The sequence below is a fragment of the Chiloscyllium plagiosum genome, chromosome 13 (assembly GCF_004010195.1).
Source record: "Chiloscyllium plagiosum isolate BGI_BamShark_2017 chromosome 13, ASM401019v2, whole genome shotgun sequence".
NCBI classification, from domain to species: Eukaryota; Metazoa; Chordata; class Chondrichthyes; order Orectolobiformes; family Hemiscylliidae; genus Chiloscyllium; species Chiloscyllium plagiosum.
In genome coordinates, this window is record NC_057722.1 from 57,883,704 (window position 1) to 57,897,494 (window position 13,791).

The 13,791-nt window shown below is 41.9% G+C and overlaps 1 protein-coding gene across 3 annotated transcripts in view; it reads left to right on the top strand.

Annotated features, from left to right (window-relative positions):
- The first annotated feature begins 1,610 nt into the window (after positions 1 to 1,610).
- LOC122556090 (LIM domain containing preferred translocation partner in lipoma) overlaps positions 1,611 to 13,791 on the top strand; it is a 376,029-nt gene continuing 363,848 nt past the window's right edge. For 2 of the 3 annotated variants that reach the window (XM_043702536.1, XM_043702544.1), the window contains exon 1: positions 1,611 to 1,801. The gene's annotated coding sequence lies outside the window, so the exon portion shown is untranslated. Of the gene's footprint in view, positions 1,802 to 1,864; positions 2,756 to 13,791 lie in introns of those variants that run through there. The other variant, XM_043702540.1, reaches the window with a different exon arrangement.

The following is a 13,791-nucleotide window of genomic DNA, read 5'->3' on the forward strand; positions in this document are numbered from 1 at the left end:
CCTCCAGGTATTCTGGTTTCCACCCACAATCCAAAGATGTGTAGATCAGGTGAATTGGGCATGCTAAATTGCCCATAGTGTTAGGTGCATTAGCCAGGGTAAATATAGGGTAGGGGAATGAGTCTGGGAGGGTTACTCTTTGGAGGGTCACTCTTTGGAGGGTCGGTGTGGACTGTGATACTGTAGGGAATCTAATCTAATCTCTACGGCTATGGTAAAGGTGAAGTAGTTGTGGTCACTGTCACTGAAATGCTTTCCCACTGAGAAGTCTGACACCTGGCCTGGCTTGTTGCGTTGTACCAAATCAAATATGGCCTCCCCCCTAGTCAGTTTATCGACATATTGAGTCAGGAATCTTTCCTGGATATACCTGACAAAATTGGCTCCATCCAGACCATCTGCACTAAGGAGGTTCCAATCAATATTAGGGAAGTTGAAGTCACCCATAACAACAACTCTGTTACATCTGCACCTTTCCAAGATCTGATGTACAATCTGTTCTTCTATCTCTCCGCTGCTATTGTGGGATCTATAGAAAACACTCAATAAAGTGACTGCTCCTTTCTTGTTACTAGCTTCCACCCATACTGACTCAGTAGACAAACCCTCCTCAACAACCTCCTTTTCTTCACTCTTTAATTAACAATATTACTCTCCCTCTTCTTTTACCTCTCTGCCTGATCTTTTCAAAAAAAGATCTAAACTCTGGAACATCCAGCAACCATTCCTGCCCTTGTGAAATCCATGTCTCCGTTATGGCCACAACATCATAGTTCCAAGTACTGATTCATGCTCTCAGTTCACCACTCTTATTCCTAACACTCCTTGCATTGAAACAGACACACTTTAACCCAAACCATTGCCCTATCAACTATGTATCATTCCTAACAGACTCTCTGCATTCTATTTCTGCCCGTTCAACAACTACCCACTCCTCTGGTCTGTAGCTCTGATTCCCATCCGCTTCTATGCTAATAGATTCATCAGGCATGGCCTCCCTTGAAGCTGTGCTGATCCCGCCCAATTTTACCATGCACTTACAAGCATTTTTCAATCTCATCCTTAATAATGGACTCTAAAATCTTACCAACAACTATAGGCTAACTGGCTACGGTTTCCAATATTCCTCCCTCGTCACTCCCTGTATGTTTTAATACCCCATCCAGTGTAAACTATCCTCCTTACTCCCTTTAATATCCCACTCAGTCAAATTCCACCGTCCCTCTCAATCAGCACCTGTTAATATCCTACCCAATTTGATCCAACTCTCCTGTCACCTCCACGATCCCATTTTGCACCGTCTGCTCTCACTACGTCCCCTGGCCCAGGATTGCTCTGGGAATGTTGAGTGTACACTCTGGGTTTGCTGAGAGTATGCTTCAGGGAATGCATGAATGAGCTTTGGGCTTTCTAAAGAATTGATTTGGGAATGATTAGCATGCTTTGGAATTGCTTAGGGAATATTGAAGGATTACTCTAGGATTGCTGAGAATGGTCTTTGGAATTGCTCAGGGAATGCTGAAGGATTGCTCTGGAAATGCAGAGGATTTTCATTGGAATTGTTCAGGGAATGCTGAGGATGTTCATTGGAATTGTTCAGGGAATGCTGAAGGATTGTCTGGGAATGCTGAGGATGTTCATTGGAATTGTTCAGGGAATGCTGAAGGATTGCTCTGTGAATGCTGAGAATGTTCACTGGAGTTGTTCAGGGAATGCTGAGCAGTGACGCGGCGGTCCAGGATGTGTCCTGACGTCAGGCTCCCGGTTCCCGGGAGTCGGAAAGGTCGGGATTGAGGAGCGGGTGAGTGAGAGCGGCCTGTCCTTCCCTCGCGGTTACAATGTAGCTCTGAAGCCGAAACAGTGTTCCCCGCTGCTCCCACTTACAGCGGATGCAGTGTAGCCCCCTCACTCCGGGATTCCCTTAATCCCGGATCCTCCTTACTCCCGTTTTAACTCCCTCACACTCACAACTGGATCTTGGGTGATTCCCAGATCCTTTCTTACACCGGGTTCTCTCTTGCTGCGGGTGATGGCCCTTTCCCCCACTCGCACTCCGAGTGGATCCGGGAATCCTCAAGCTCGGGGCTGATCTGCACTGTGTCCCCGACTCACCGGCGGTCTGGGTCAGCCAGGCCGGGGATGGAGCCGGGGCCTTGCCTACAATTCCCTGTTGGCAGAGGCTCGGCTCTTAGCTGCAGCCCGGGATGTTTCTCAGAGCACTGCCTAGTACCTTGCCACCGCCTGGGGCTGTGGGGAGTGTCTGTTCTCCCCGCATTAGCGGCTTTCTTATTGTCACTTACTGGGAGCGACTAATTTTAGGGGTGGGTGATAGAAATGGCCAGTATTCATTTGGATGTTGGTAAAACTTTCTACAGAAATTTGGGATAGGAAGTGATGCAGGACGTTTTCACTAAAAGGGGTAGGTGTCAGTGGTGGTCATATTGAACGCGGAGCAGGTTGGAAGGATCGACTGACCTATTCTTGTTCCTGGTTTCTAGTCACAGACATTAGCCAATAGAATTGTGAAACCTTGAGATTTTGAGAAGGAACAAGGCAAACGGAGTTCTGAGAAATTCACCAAAGAATTATCGTAGATAGGAGGGCTTGATGGACTGAAGGAAAATCTTCAGATGGGTTGAAGATTCCTCATACCTGAACCTCCTGCTGGGAATCGGACTATCTATTAATACGACTCTACTGCCATTTCTTAAGCCAGATCTCCAGTCAGCAGTGTTTAGCAGTTAGACCTTGAACTGTGAGTTTATTGGGTCAGTTATACAATTGCCTGCTGTGATTGTTAAGAATCTTATTGCCTTCACATGCCTCACAGTTGGGATTCCCAGCATGTGCTGAGTGGACTCGTCTGCAAGTGTTGTGTTATTGCTGGCCTCAATACTCCAGAATTAGGAACTAATGAAATCAGCTGATGTTCCCACTCTTGGCATTGCACATCTCATTTCTTTATTCATTTATGTGATGTCAGCATGTATTACCCGTTCTTCATTGCCCATGAGAAGATGGTGTTGAGCTGTCTATTAACCCCTACAATGCACTGGTGTTGGTAGACCTTCCTCAAAGTCTGAGTTCTCATCTTCCTGTTGAAATCTTTGAATATCCACCTGCTCCACTGTCTGCTCTTTTACATCTCCAATTTTAATCTCTCCCAATGTGGCAGCTGGGCTTTTGTTTGCTGAGGCCACAGGTCCTCCCTAAGCAACTTTCTGTTCCTTTCAAGCCTTCCTTGAAATTTCTGTTGTTGATCAAGTGTAGGGTGGAAACCCTGCTAGAAACCACTGAGCGAGTTTCATACAACACTGTGATTTGATAGGCCACCTCAAGAGTGCAGTTGAAGTGCCAACCATGCAGGTGTGGGACAATTCTCAACTTGACCTGAATAGTCTAGATTGCTAGAGATGTAAAAAGCACACCAACATCTCCCTAAATCACAAATTTGATGGCAAGCAACAAATTGCTCAGGATTGTTTTCTAATACAGAATGGTTCCAGGGATAGGAGGACTTAGTTACTAGTTTAGGTGGGAAATGCTGGGGTTGCTCTTGGAACAAAGGAGACTGAGGGGTGATTTGGTAAAGGTGCACGCAACTAAAAGGGAGACAATGCTACTGAAGGGGCTGTTGTTGCAAGTGATAATAACATTTCTTAATGGGTTGATGAAAAATCTCTGCCTACTGAAAAATAAAACTCTTCCCCTTGGAGGGCTCTTTGTGGCCCTAACTCTGAGTCAGAAGACCTGAATTCAAGTCCCACCTGCTCCTGAGGTATGTAATAATATTTTTGAATAGGGTGACTAGAAAACATCTAACTTTTCCCATTAGATGATGGTATGAAGGTAAAGACTTGTCAACAGTTAACAGGAGAGATGTGAATACGAATTTTTTTTTGTACAGTGGGTGGAAATGAGCTGGAACTCGCTGCTTGAGGGTGTTGGAGGTAGAGACAATTAAGGATTTCAAATGAAGATTGGATAGACACTTTAAGGAAATAAACTTGCAAGGTTAAAGAGATTGAACAGGGAATGGGACTCACTGAATTACTCCACAGAAAGAATAAAAGAACTAGGAGCAGGAGGAAGCCGTCTGGCCCTTGGAGCATGCTCTGCTACTCCATAAGATCATGGCTAATCTTTTCATGGACTCAGCTCCACTTACCATGTGTTCACTATGTCCCTTAATTCCTTTATTTTTCAAAAAGTATCTATCTTAGCTTTAAAAGTGATTACTGAAGTAGTGTCAACTACTTCCCTGGGCAAAGAATCCCATAGATTAACAACCCTCTAAGTGAAGAAGTTCCTTCTCAGTTCAGTTCTAAACCTGCTTCCTCTAATTTTGAGGCCATGCCCTCTTGTCCTAGTTTCACCCACCAGTGGAAACGTCCTATCTATTTCTATTTTATCAATTCCCTTCATAATTTTATATGTTTTTATAAGATCCCCCCCATCCTTCTGAATTCCAATGAATATAATCCCAATCTACTCAGCCTCTCCTCATAAACCAACTCCTCAACTCCAGAATCAACATAGCGAACCTCCTCCAATGCCAGTATATCCTTTCTTAAGTAAGGACACCAAATCTGCGCACAGTACTCCAGGTGTGGCCTCAGCAGCACCTTGTACAGCTGTAACATTACCTCTCTGCTTTTAAACTCAACCCCTTTAACAATGAAGGACTAAAATTCCGTTTGCTTTCCGAATTACTTGTTGTACTTGCAGACCAACCTTCTATGATTCATGCATAAGGACACCTGGGTCCTTCTGCAAATCAGCATGCTGCAACTTTTTACCCATTCAAGTAATAATCTATTTTGCTGTTACTCCTACCAAAATGTATGACTTCACATTTACTAACATTGTATTCCATCTGCCAGACCTTTGCCCACTCACTCAATGTATCTATATTCCTCTGCAAAGTTTCACAATCCTCTGCACACTTTGCTCTGCCACTCATCTTCATGTCATCAGCAAATTTTGACAGCGTACAGGTAGTCTTCAACTCCAAATCATCTATATAAATTGTAAATAATTGTGGTCCCAACACCAATCCCTGAGGCACACCACGAGACACTGTAGATTGGCTGAAAAGCCTCTTTCAACTTTTCAACTACACTGGGCCTGTTCCTGTGCTGTACTGTTCTCTGTTCTACACTTTGCAGCTGGTAGTGTGCTTTTTAGAAGCTTGTCCCACTTTGAGAGGCAAAAGGCAAAGACTCATCAGATAATGAGAGAGGAAGATTGGGAATGGCAAATTTTGAATTCAGTTGCAGTGAATGTAATCCCTTACAGTACATTCTGTAATATGCAGCTGGTGTATGATCAGTCACACTGCAATGAATGTTCATCCACCAAGGAGTGGTCACACTGCAAAGTGACTGACCATGCACAAGGGTAAAAATGCCATCTAACGCAGGTTCCTCTCCAAGCCACTATCCATCCTGACTTGGAAATATATTCCTCCCCTGTGGCTGTGTCAAAACCCAGAAACTTCATCTTTCATAGCATGGTCAGCATACCTACTCTGCACAGACTAGCTGTTCAGGTGGGCAGCTCATCACCATCTTCTCAAGGACCACAAAGGATGGACAATAAATCCTGCCTGAGTCAGTGACAACCACATCCCATGAATCAATAAAAGAAAAATATTAATTAGAAATGTGAATTCCTTAAAGTGCTCTCACACTCACTCCTGACCTTGATGCTTATTGTTGAAATGTGTGGTGCTGGAAAAGCACAGCAGGTCAGGCAGCATCCAAGGATCAGGAGAGTCGACATTTTGAGCATAAGCCCTTCATTAAGAATGACGGTCTTATGCACAAAGTGTCAACTCTCCTGCTCATTGGATGCTGCCTGAACTTTTCCAGTGCCACACTTTTCAACTCTGATCTCCAGCATCTACACTCCTCACTTTCTCTTTGATGCTTATTGTGTCAATAGAACAAATTAATTCAATCAACAATGCGGAAAATTGCCCAGGTACCTCTAGTCCACTATAAAAAGGACAAATGTTTATAATTTTGTTCTGGCAGCTCATGTTGCATTGAACAGTGAAGATGGAACATTTTTAGTTGTTTCATGTGACATTGGTGACATGGATCATGGAAGTCAATGGCTAGGAGCAGGTTGATATGAGACCTCACATTTTTTTGGATTTATTCTTAAGTTGGAGCATTCTGAGAATTGGGTGAAGTGGCTAATGAGCAGCCGAGTGTCTGCTTTTTGTTATCAGTCATCAACAAGAGGGAATTTGGTTAGTAGCTGTTCTGTGATCTTTGTACAAGTCTTGAACCTTGCAGATTGGAAAGATGTTTTCTGGCCTCAACTGGGCTTATGCTGTGATATTGAGATTGTTAAGTGCACACAAGATGTCAAATAGTACTGGAGCCACTTCACACCCTTTGTTCATACCATTGGTTACAGAAAAGGCATCTGATCAGGTGCAATTCTGCATTACACTGGCCATCATTCCCATACTTTTGGAAATTTGCCTCTTCTTTCTCAGTCAGTGAACAGTTTGTGAGGCTGTGGGTTTACTGGTACCCAGTTTGCAGGAATAGAATTTTTCAAGAGTTCTGCCTCATTGTTCTGTATATCCGTTGTCAATCTTTACATGGTGAGCTGTGTAATTCTGTCATCTAGTGAGTGTTGCAGCAGGAAACAAAAGAAAAGTCAGTTTCAGAATTCATTCTTTGTTTTATCACACAACCTCTTGATCTTTGAAAAAAATGTAGAGATGAATAAAGTATCGAATGTCTTGCAACTATTTTCCAACAACACCAACCCCCTCAGTTGACTCACCCTGCTGAACATATAGCTGCCTTCTATCTTAAGGTCACCAACCCAATGTGTACGTGTGAGCTTGGACATTTTCAACTTCTTTTAAGTGTGGAGAAGTTGGAGTCATGACCTGTGCTGTGGGCAGTTGAAGGCCCAAGATGTAGACATCAGAGTACAGTTTCTTGGACAGAGACTGTGCTCTTTCATCATTGTGCACTCAGCATCATTAAGAGCTATTACAACTGCTGTGAGATCCCATTGTTTCTCTTTCACTTCTGGAAGATATTGAGGAGGTTCAGTGGGAAAATGAACACCTTTATTAAATGCCGAAAAATGATGGATGAACAGTTTAATGATTGTGCTCTCCTTACATATACCATGAGACAGGAAATCTGACTTTTCCAGTAGTCTTACAAAGTTTATTAATAATGTGGATGTGCCAGTGTTGGACTGGCGTGGACAAGGTCAGAAGTCACATGACACCAGGTTATCGTCCAACAGGTTTATTTGAAACCACAAACTTTTGGACTGCTGCTCTTTTATCTGACAAAGGAGCAGTGCTCTGAAAGCTTGTGATTTCAAATAAACCTGTTAGACTATAATGTGGTGTTGTGTGACTTTTGCCAAAGTTTATTAAGTTTAGAGGGTTGGGAATTAAAATACATTTTCAGAAGCATTTTGAAAACCTCATTAAAAGTTCAAAACTTCACCACTTGCACAGTTTCTAGATTTGAAATATTAATGTAAAAGTATTCAAATAGTTTCTTTATTTATGGGATGTGGGTGTTGCTGAAAGCTTTGATGCCCACCTTAATTGCTGTTGAACTGAGTGGGTGCTAGGCCATTTCAGAGGCAGTTAAAAATCAACCACATTGCTGTTGGTCTGGAGACACTAAATCAGGAAACAGCTAATCATTTCATGTTCATCATGAATGAGATTCAATTTATAAATTGTTAAATTCCACCAGTTGCTTTGACAGGATTTGAACCCATGTTCTCAGAGCATTATCCTGTGCCTCTGGACAACTGCTGTAATGACGTCAGTACAATGTCACCATCTTCCCACCTCAGGACAATTTCTGATGCAAATAAAGGCAAAAAAAAATCCATTTTGGGAAAAAAAAATCTGTTCTATCGTCATCTAAGAAATCAGGGTCTCAAATGTTGAAAACAGAAATAAAACAATAGATGCTGTAAATTAAAGCCTCGAGTATTTGATCAGAACTTTGCTTTGAAGTCTTTTGATAAAATAACAAAGGAAGCCTCAGATTCTTGGAGGGAAGAACAGATGCCAAGTTATAAAATGCGTCAGTTCGAGACTCTGAAACTGTGCAAGTTGTATGTGTGCTGTTCAGCTGTTTAGGTAAAATTATCAAGTTGAAGCCGAAGCATTTGAAGTGGCTTAAGTTTAGAAATCACATTATTCAAGAGGACGTTAAAGATGTGACAAAATTCAGTTGCTGATAGTGGAAGAAAATTGAAGACAAAAATATTCAAAACAAATTAGAGATTTTAGTTTAATAAGAAAAATAATCATCAACGATTTTAACTACCCTGATAAGATGTGGGTGTCACTGGCAAGGCCAGCATTTTTCGTCCATCCATAATTGTCCTTGTTCAGCTATTTCAGAGTCAACCATATTGCTTTGGGTCTGGAGTCACATTGAGACCAGACTGGGTAAAAATGGCAGATTGCCTTCCCTGGAGGACATTAGCGAAGCAGATGGGCTTGTACATCAATTTGCAGTAATTATCTGGTTGCTACCAGGGTATTCTTTTCAGCTTTTTATTAAATTTGAGTTTTGCCATCTGCTATGGTGGGATTTAAACTCATGACCTCCCAGAATGTTAGCCTTGGATTATGATCTAATGACATTGAAATATTTTATGACCTCCCATTCCTGAAGAAGGGCTTATGTCCGAAACGTCGATATGCTGCCTGACCTGCTGCGCTTTTCCAGCAACACATTTTCAGCTCCCAGAATGTTAGCCTTGGATTATGATCCAATGGCATTGAAATATTTTAAAAGTCCAACCAGGGAAGATTCACTCAAATAAATGCAAAATACTGCAGATGCTGGAAATCTGAAACAAACACAGAAGGTTGGACAAACTCAGCAGGCCTGACAGGATGTGTGGAAAGAGAAACAGGGTTAATATTTCGAGTCCAGTATGACTCTTCTTCAGAACTTCACAATGTTAGAAAATATTTTTTAAAATACTTCTGGTAAAGGTGGAAGAGGGGTGAAGCTAACAGATTGTGTCGAGGCTCAGGGTTGTTGATGGTGGTAAAAAAGAAAACAAGATGTAAAATGGATGGAGGCCGTGAAAGAGAGAGAATTGGTTTTCTTATAGAAACATACAATGAAAGGAGCAGGAGCTTGCTCTACCATTCAATGTGATCAAGGCTAATCATCCAACTTAGTACCCTGTTTCCACTTTCCCCCTTTTTGATCCTTTTAACCTGAAGAAGTATATCTAACTCCTTCTTGAAAACAATCAATGTTTTGGCCCTACCACCTTCTGTGGCAGAGAATTCCACAGGTTTACCACTATCTGGACGAAGACTTTTCTCCCCATCTGAGTCCTAAATGACCTGCCCTGTATCCTTAAACTATAACCTTTGGTTCTAGATGCCCAGTACCAGAAATATCATTCAACCTGTGTAGGGCCACTAAACTTCTCTAGGTTTCAGTAAAATTTCCCCTCCCCATTTCTTCTAAACTCCAATGAATATATTCTTAAATAATCCAGCTTCTCTTCACATGTCTGTCTGCCATCCCAAGAATCAGTCTGATAAACTTTTGTTGCACTTATCTATAACAAGAACATCCTTTCTTTGAAAAAGGAGACCAAAAATGCACACACTACTTCAGGTATGGCGTCACCAAGGCTCTGTACAATTGCAGCAAGACATCCCTGATCCTGTACTCAAACTCATTCCCAATGAAGGCTAATGTACTATTTGCCTTCTGCTTGCTCTATCTTCATGCTTACTTTCTGCGGCTGGTATTATTGCACTCCTCGTTTCCCTTGCTCCATTCCCAGTCTATCACCATTCAGATAATACCATTCTTATGTTTGCTACCGAAGTGGATAAACACATGTATCCACATCACACTTTATTTGCCATGTATTTACTCACTCACGCAACGTGTCCAAATCACACTGGAGCAGCTTTGTAGCCTCAGAGTTTGCCATCCCACTCAGCTTTGTGTCATCATCAAACTTGGAGACATTCCATTTAGTCCCATCATCTAAATCATTACTATGTATTGTGAAGAGATGGGGTCCTAGCATTCCCTCCTTGAGAAAGGGTATGGAAGCAGTTCCAAGGAGGTTCACTCCTCTGACTTCTGGTACACAGGAACTACAAGGAAAGGTGAATAAGCTGTATCGATTAAATATTTTAGAGATGAGAGATGATCCTAATGAAATCTTTAGGATCCTGAGGGAACTTGACAGGCTGGATGCAGACATGATATTCCCCAGATAAGAGAGATTACAATTAGGAGACACAATTTAAAAATAAGTAGTCCTCCATCTAAGATAGCAATGACAAATTACTTTCGTTTGGTTTGGTTGGTCTTTGGAATTATCGTCCCAGAAAACTGTGAAGGCAGGGTCATTGAATATTGTTAGATAGATACTTCATTATCAAAGGACTCAAAAGATACATGTCATAGAGTCATAGAGATATACAGCATGGAAACAGACCCTTTGGTCCAACCCGTTCATGCCGACTAGATATTCCATTCCATACACGTACCACCCTCTGCGTGAAAAAGTTGCCCCTTAGGTCTTTTTTATATCTTTCCCCTCTCACCCTAAAACTCTGCTCTCTAGTTCTGGACTCCCCCACCCCAGGGAAAAGACTTTTTCTATTTTTCCTATCCTTGCCCCTCATGATTTTATAAACCTCTGTAAGGTCACCCCTCAGCCTCCGATGTAGCTATATAAAAGCAAAATAGTGCGAATGCTGGAAATCTGAAACAAACACAGAAACTGCTGGAGAAAGTCAGCAGGTCTGACAGCATCTGTGGAGAGAGAAACAGAGTTAACCCTTTGACTCTGATATGGCGCTTCTTCTTCTGAAGATGTTAACTCTGTTCCTCTCTCCAGAGATGCTGCCAGACCTGCTTTTCTCCAGCATTTCCTGTGTTGTTGTAACTATATAGGTAGACAGAAAATTTGAGGCGACACCAAATCAGTCATGATCTTATTGAATTGTGAAGCAAGCCTGATGGGCTGAGTGGCCCACTGCTAATGAGTCAAAAATTTATATGTACATTGCATAGACAGGAGACGATTAAAGAGTGAGGGAGAATACAAAGAGATTAGAAGAGAAGGCAGAAACAATTTAGGAAGGTAGAGAGGAATTATGAAATTCAATATTAAGGAGTAGTTTACAAAATAGTAAAATCTTTTACAGACACAACAGTTAAACAATTAAGTCTGCAATGTGACTATTAAGTGATAGGTAGGATTATACCACAGATAATACTAGAGAGTTCTCAGAAGTATAAATGCATTATTTTTGCTTCAGTATTTACCAAGGAGTTAGAACAGGAAGACATACATTGAATGATGAGATAAGCAATGAGATAAATGTATTGAAAATAGATAAAGAGAGTATAATAAATAAACTAAACAAATTCAAAGAGCATAAGACTCCTGGTCTGAATGGGATTTATCCATGTATTTTGAAAGAGACAGCAGAGATATTACTAAATGATCAGTTTTTAGTAATGTGTTAGAAATGTGTCCTACTTGAGGACTAATGGATAACCAGTGTAATTCCGATATTTACAAGGTGGGAAAGAATCTCCAGGGAATTACAACCAATCAGACTAACATTGGTGATAAGAAATATAATTGGATCCTTCTGAAAGGAGAGAATCAATGAACAGCTAGAATAAAAATACATCATAATGGATTATCAGCATGGATTTCAAAAAGGAAAACCTTGCTTACCAAATTTCTTGAAGAGGGAACTAGGAAGGCGATAATGTTAATGCTAAGATGTAATTCATCTAGTTTTCAAATTCCTTTGATAAGATGCCCCAAAATAGATGAATGAATAAGATCAGAGAGGTGGAGTCAGGAACAAGTGACAAAGGAGATAGACAGCAATTCAGTTGGCAATGTATCAGTACTAGGGAGAATGTTTCTTTATTGGGAAAGTCAGTATGGAGTGAATGCCGCACTGTTGGAGGGTCAGTACTGATGGAGATGGAGAGCTGCACTGTCAAAGGATAAATTACTGAGGGAGTGCTGCACTGTTGAATGGTCAGTACTTGGGGATTGTCACACTGCAGAATGGCCTGGCTGAGGGAGCACTGCTCTGTTGGAAGGTCATTAGTGAGGAAGTGCTACAATGTTGGATGACCAGCCCTAAGACAGAGTTGGTTGAGAGCCAATGTAGTGGTACTGTAGTGTATACTGTATTCAGTAAACTATATACTGCAGTGACTCAATAAAGAGCCTTAGGCTAATGATTTGGATCAAACCCAAAGATGCCACATGGTGAAATTTGGATTAATAATTTTTAATTTTAGTTTTTAAGCTCGCCTAATGGTGACTATGTAACTACTGTTGATTGTTAGGAAAAAAAAACCTGGTTTACTCATGTAAAATAATAACTTCTTTATTCTTCACTTGCGATGCTTGTGTTGCTGGCTAGCTATCGTTTATTGCCATGTCTAGTTGCCCTTGAGAAGGTGATGGTGAGCTGCCTTCTTGAACTACTACAGACCTTGTGCCGCAGGTAAATCCACAACGTCCATAGGGAGGAAATTCAAGGATTTTGACCTACTGATAGTGAAGTGACAATGATATAGTTTCAAGTGAGGTTGGTGAGTGACTTGAAGGAGAACTTGAAGGTGGTGGTTTTTCCAAGTATCTGCTGCCCTTGTCCTTCTAGCTGGACATGGTTGTGGGTTTGGAAGGTGTTCAGGGGAGGAAACCTGCTGTCCTGATCTGGCTTGGGCCAAAAATGACTCCAGACTCTCAGAAATGCGGCTAACTCCTAACTACCCTCTACAGATAGGTATGGGAAACAAATGGCACTTAGCTGATGGCAATCATATCCCATGAACACATGGAAAAAAGCTAAGGGAGTGCTGTACTATCAGAAGGGCAGTACTGAAGGAGCATTTTTCTATCATGAGGTTCAATATTGAGGGAGTGCCGCACTGTCAGAAAGTCAGTACTGAGGGAGTGCCGCATTGTCACAGGATCGGTACTGTGGGAGTGCTGCACTGTCGGAGGGTCAGTACCGAGGGAGTGCTGCACTGTCAGAGGGTCAGTAATGAGGGAGTGCTGCATTGTCGGAGAGTCAGTACGGAGGGAGTGCTGCAATGTAGGAGGGTCAGTACTGAGGGAGTGCTGCACTGTCAGAAGGTCAGTCCGAAGGTACTGCTGCATTATCAGAGCATTAATACTGACGGAGTGCTGCACTGTCAGAGGGTCAGTACTGAGGGAGCTTTGCATTGTTCAAGGGTCCCTACAGAAGAACGGTGCACTCCTGGAGGACAGTACTGAAGGTGTGCTGCAATACCAGAGGTGCTGTCTTTTTGTGGAACATAAAACTGAGGCTTCATCCATCCTTTCCTTTGGATATAAAAATCCCTTGATGTTGTTGGGAGAAAAGCAAGGAAGTTCTTCCTCATGTTCGAACATGTATTTATATTCAGCAATGCAACCCTTTCCAGGAAGAATGATGTATTGACTAGATGCTAGGAACTTGTTACGGCAACCATAAATAAAATCTTGTGCTTTTGAAGCAAACCCCATGAAGAGACATGCTACATGTTTTTACACAAAATATGACCCCAAAAACAAGAAACATTCCAGGGAGTGTTGCTGAACAAAGATACCTTGGAATGCAGGTTCATAGCTCCTTGAAAGTGGAATCGCAGGTGGATAGGATAGTGAAGAAGGCGTTTGGTATGCTTTCTTTAATTGGTCAGAGTATTGAGTATAGGAGCTGAAAATGTGTTGCTG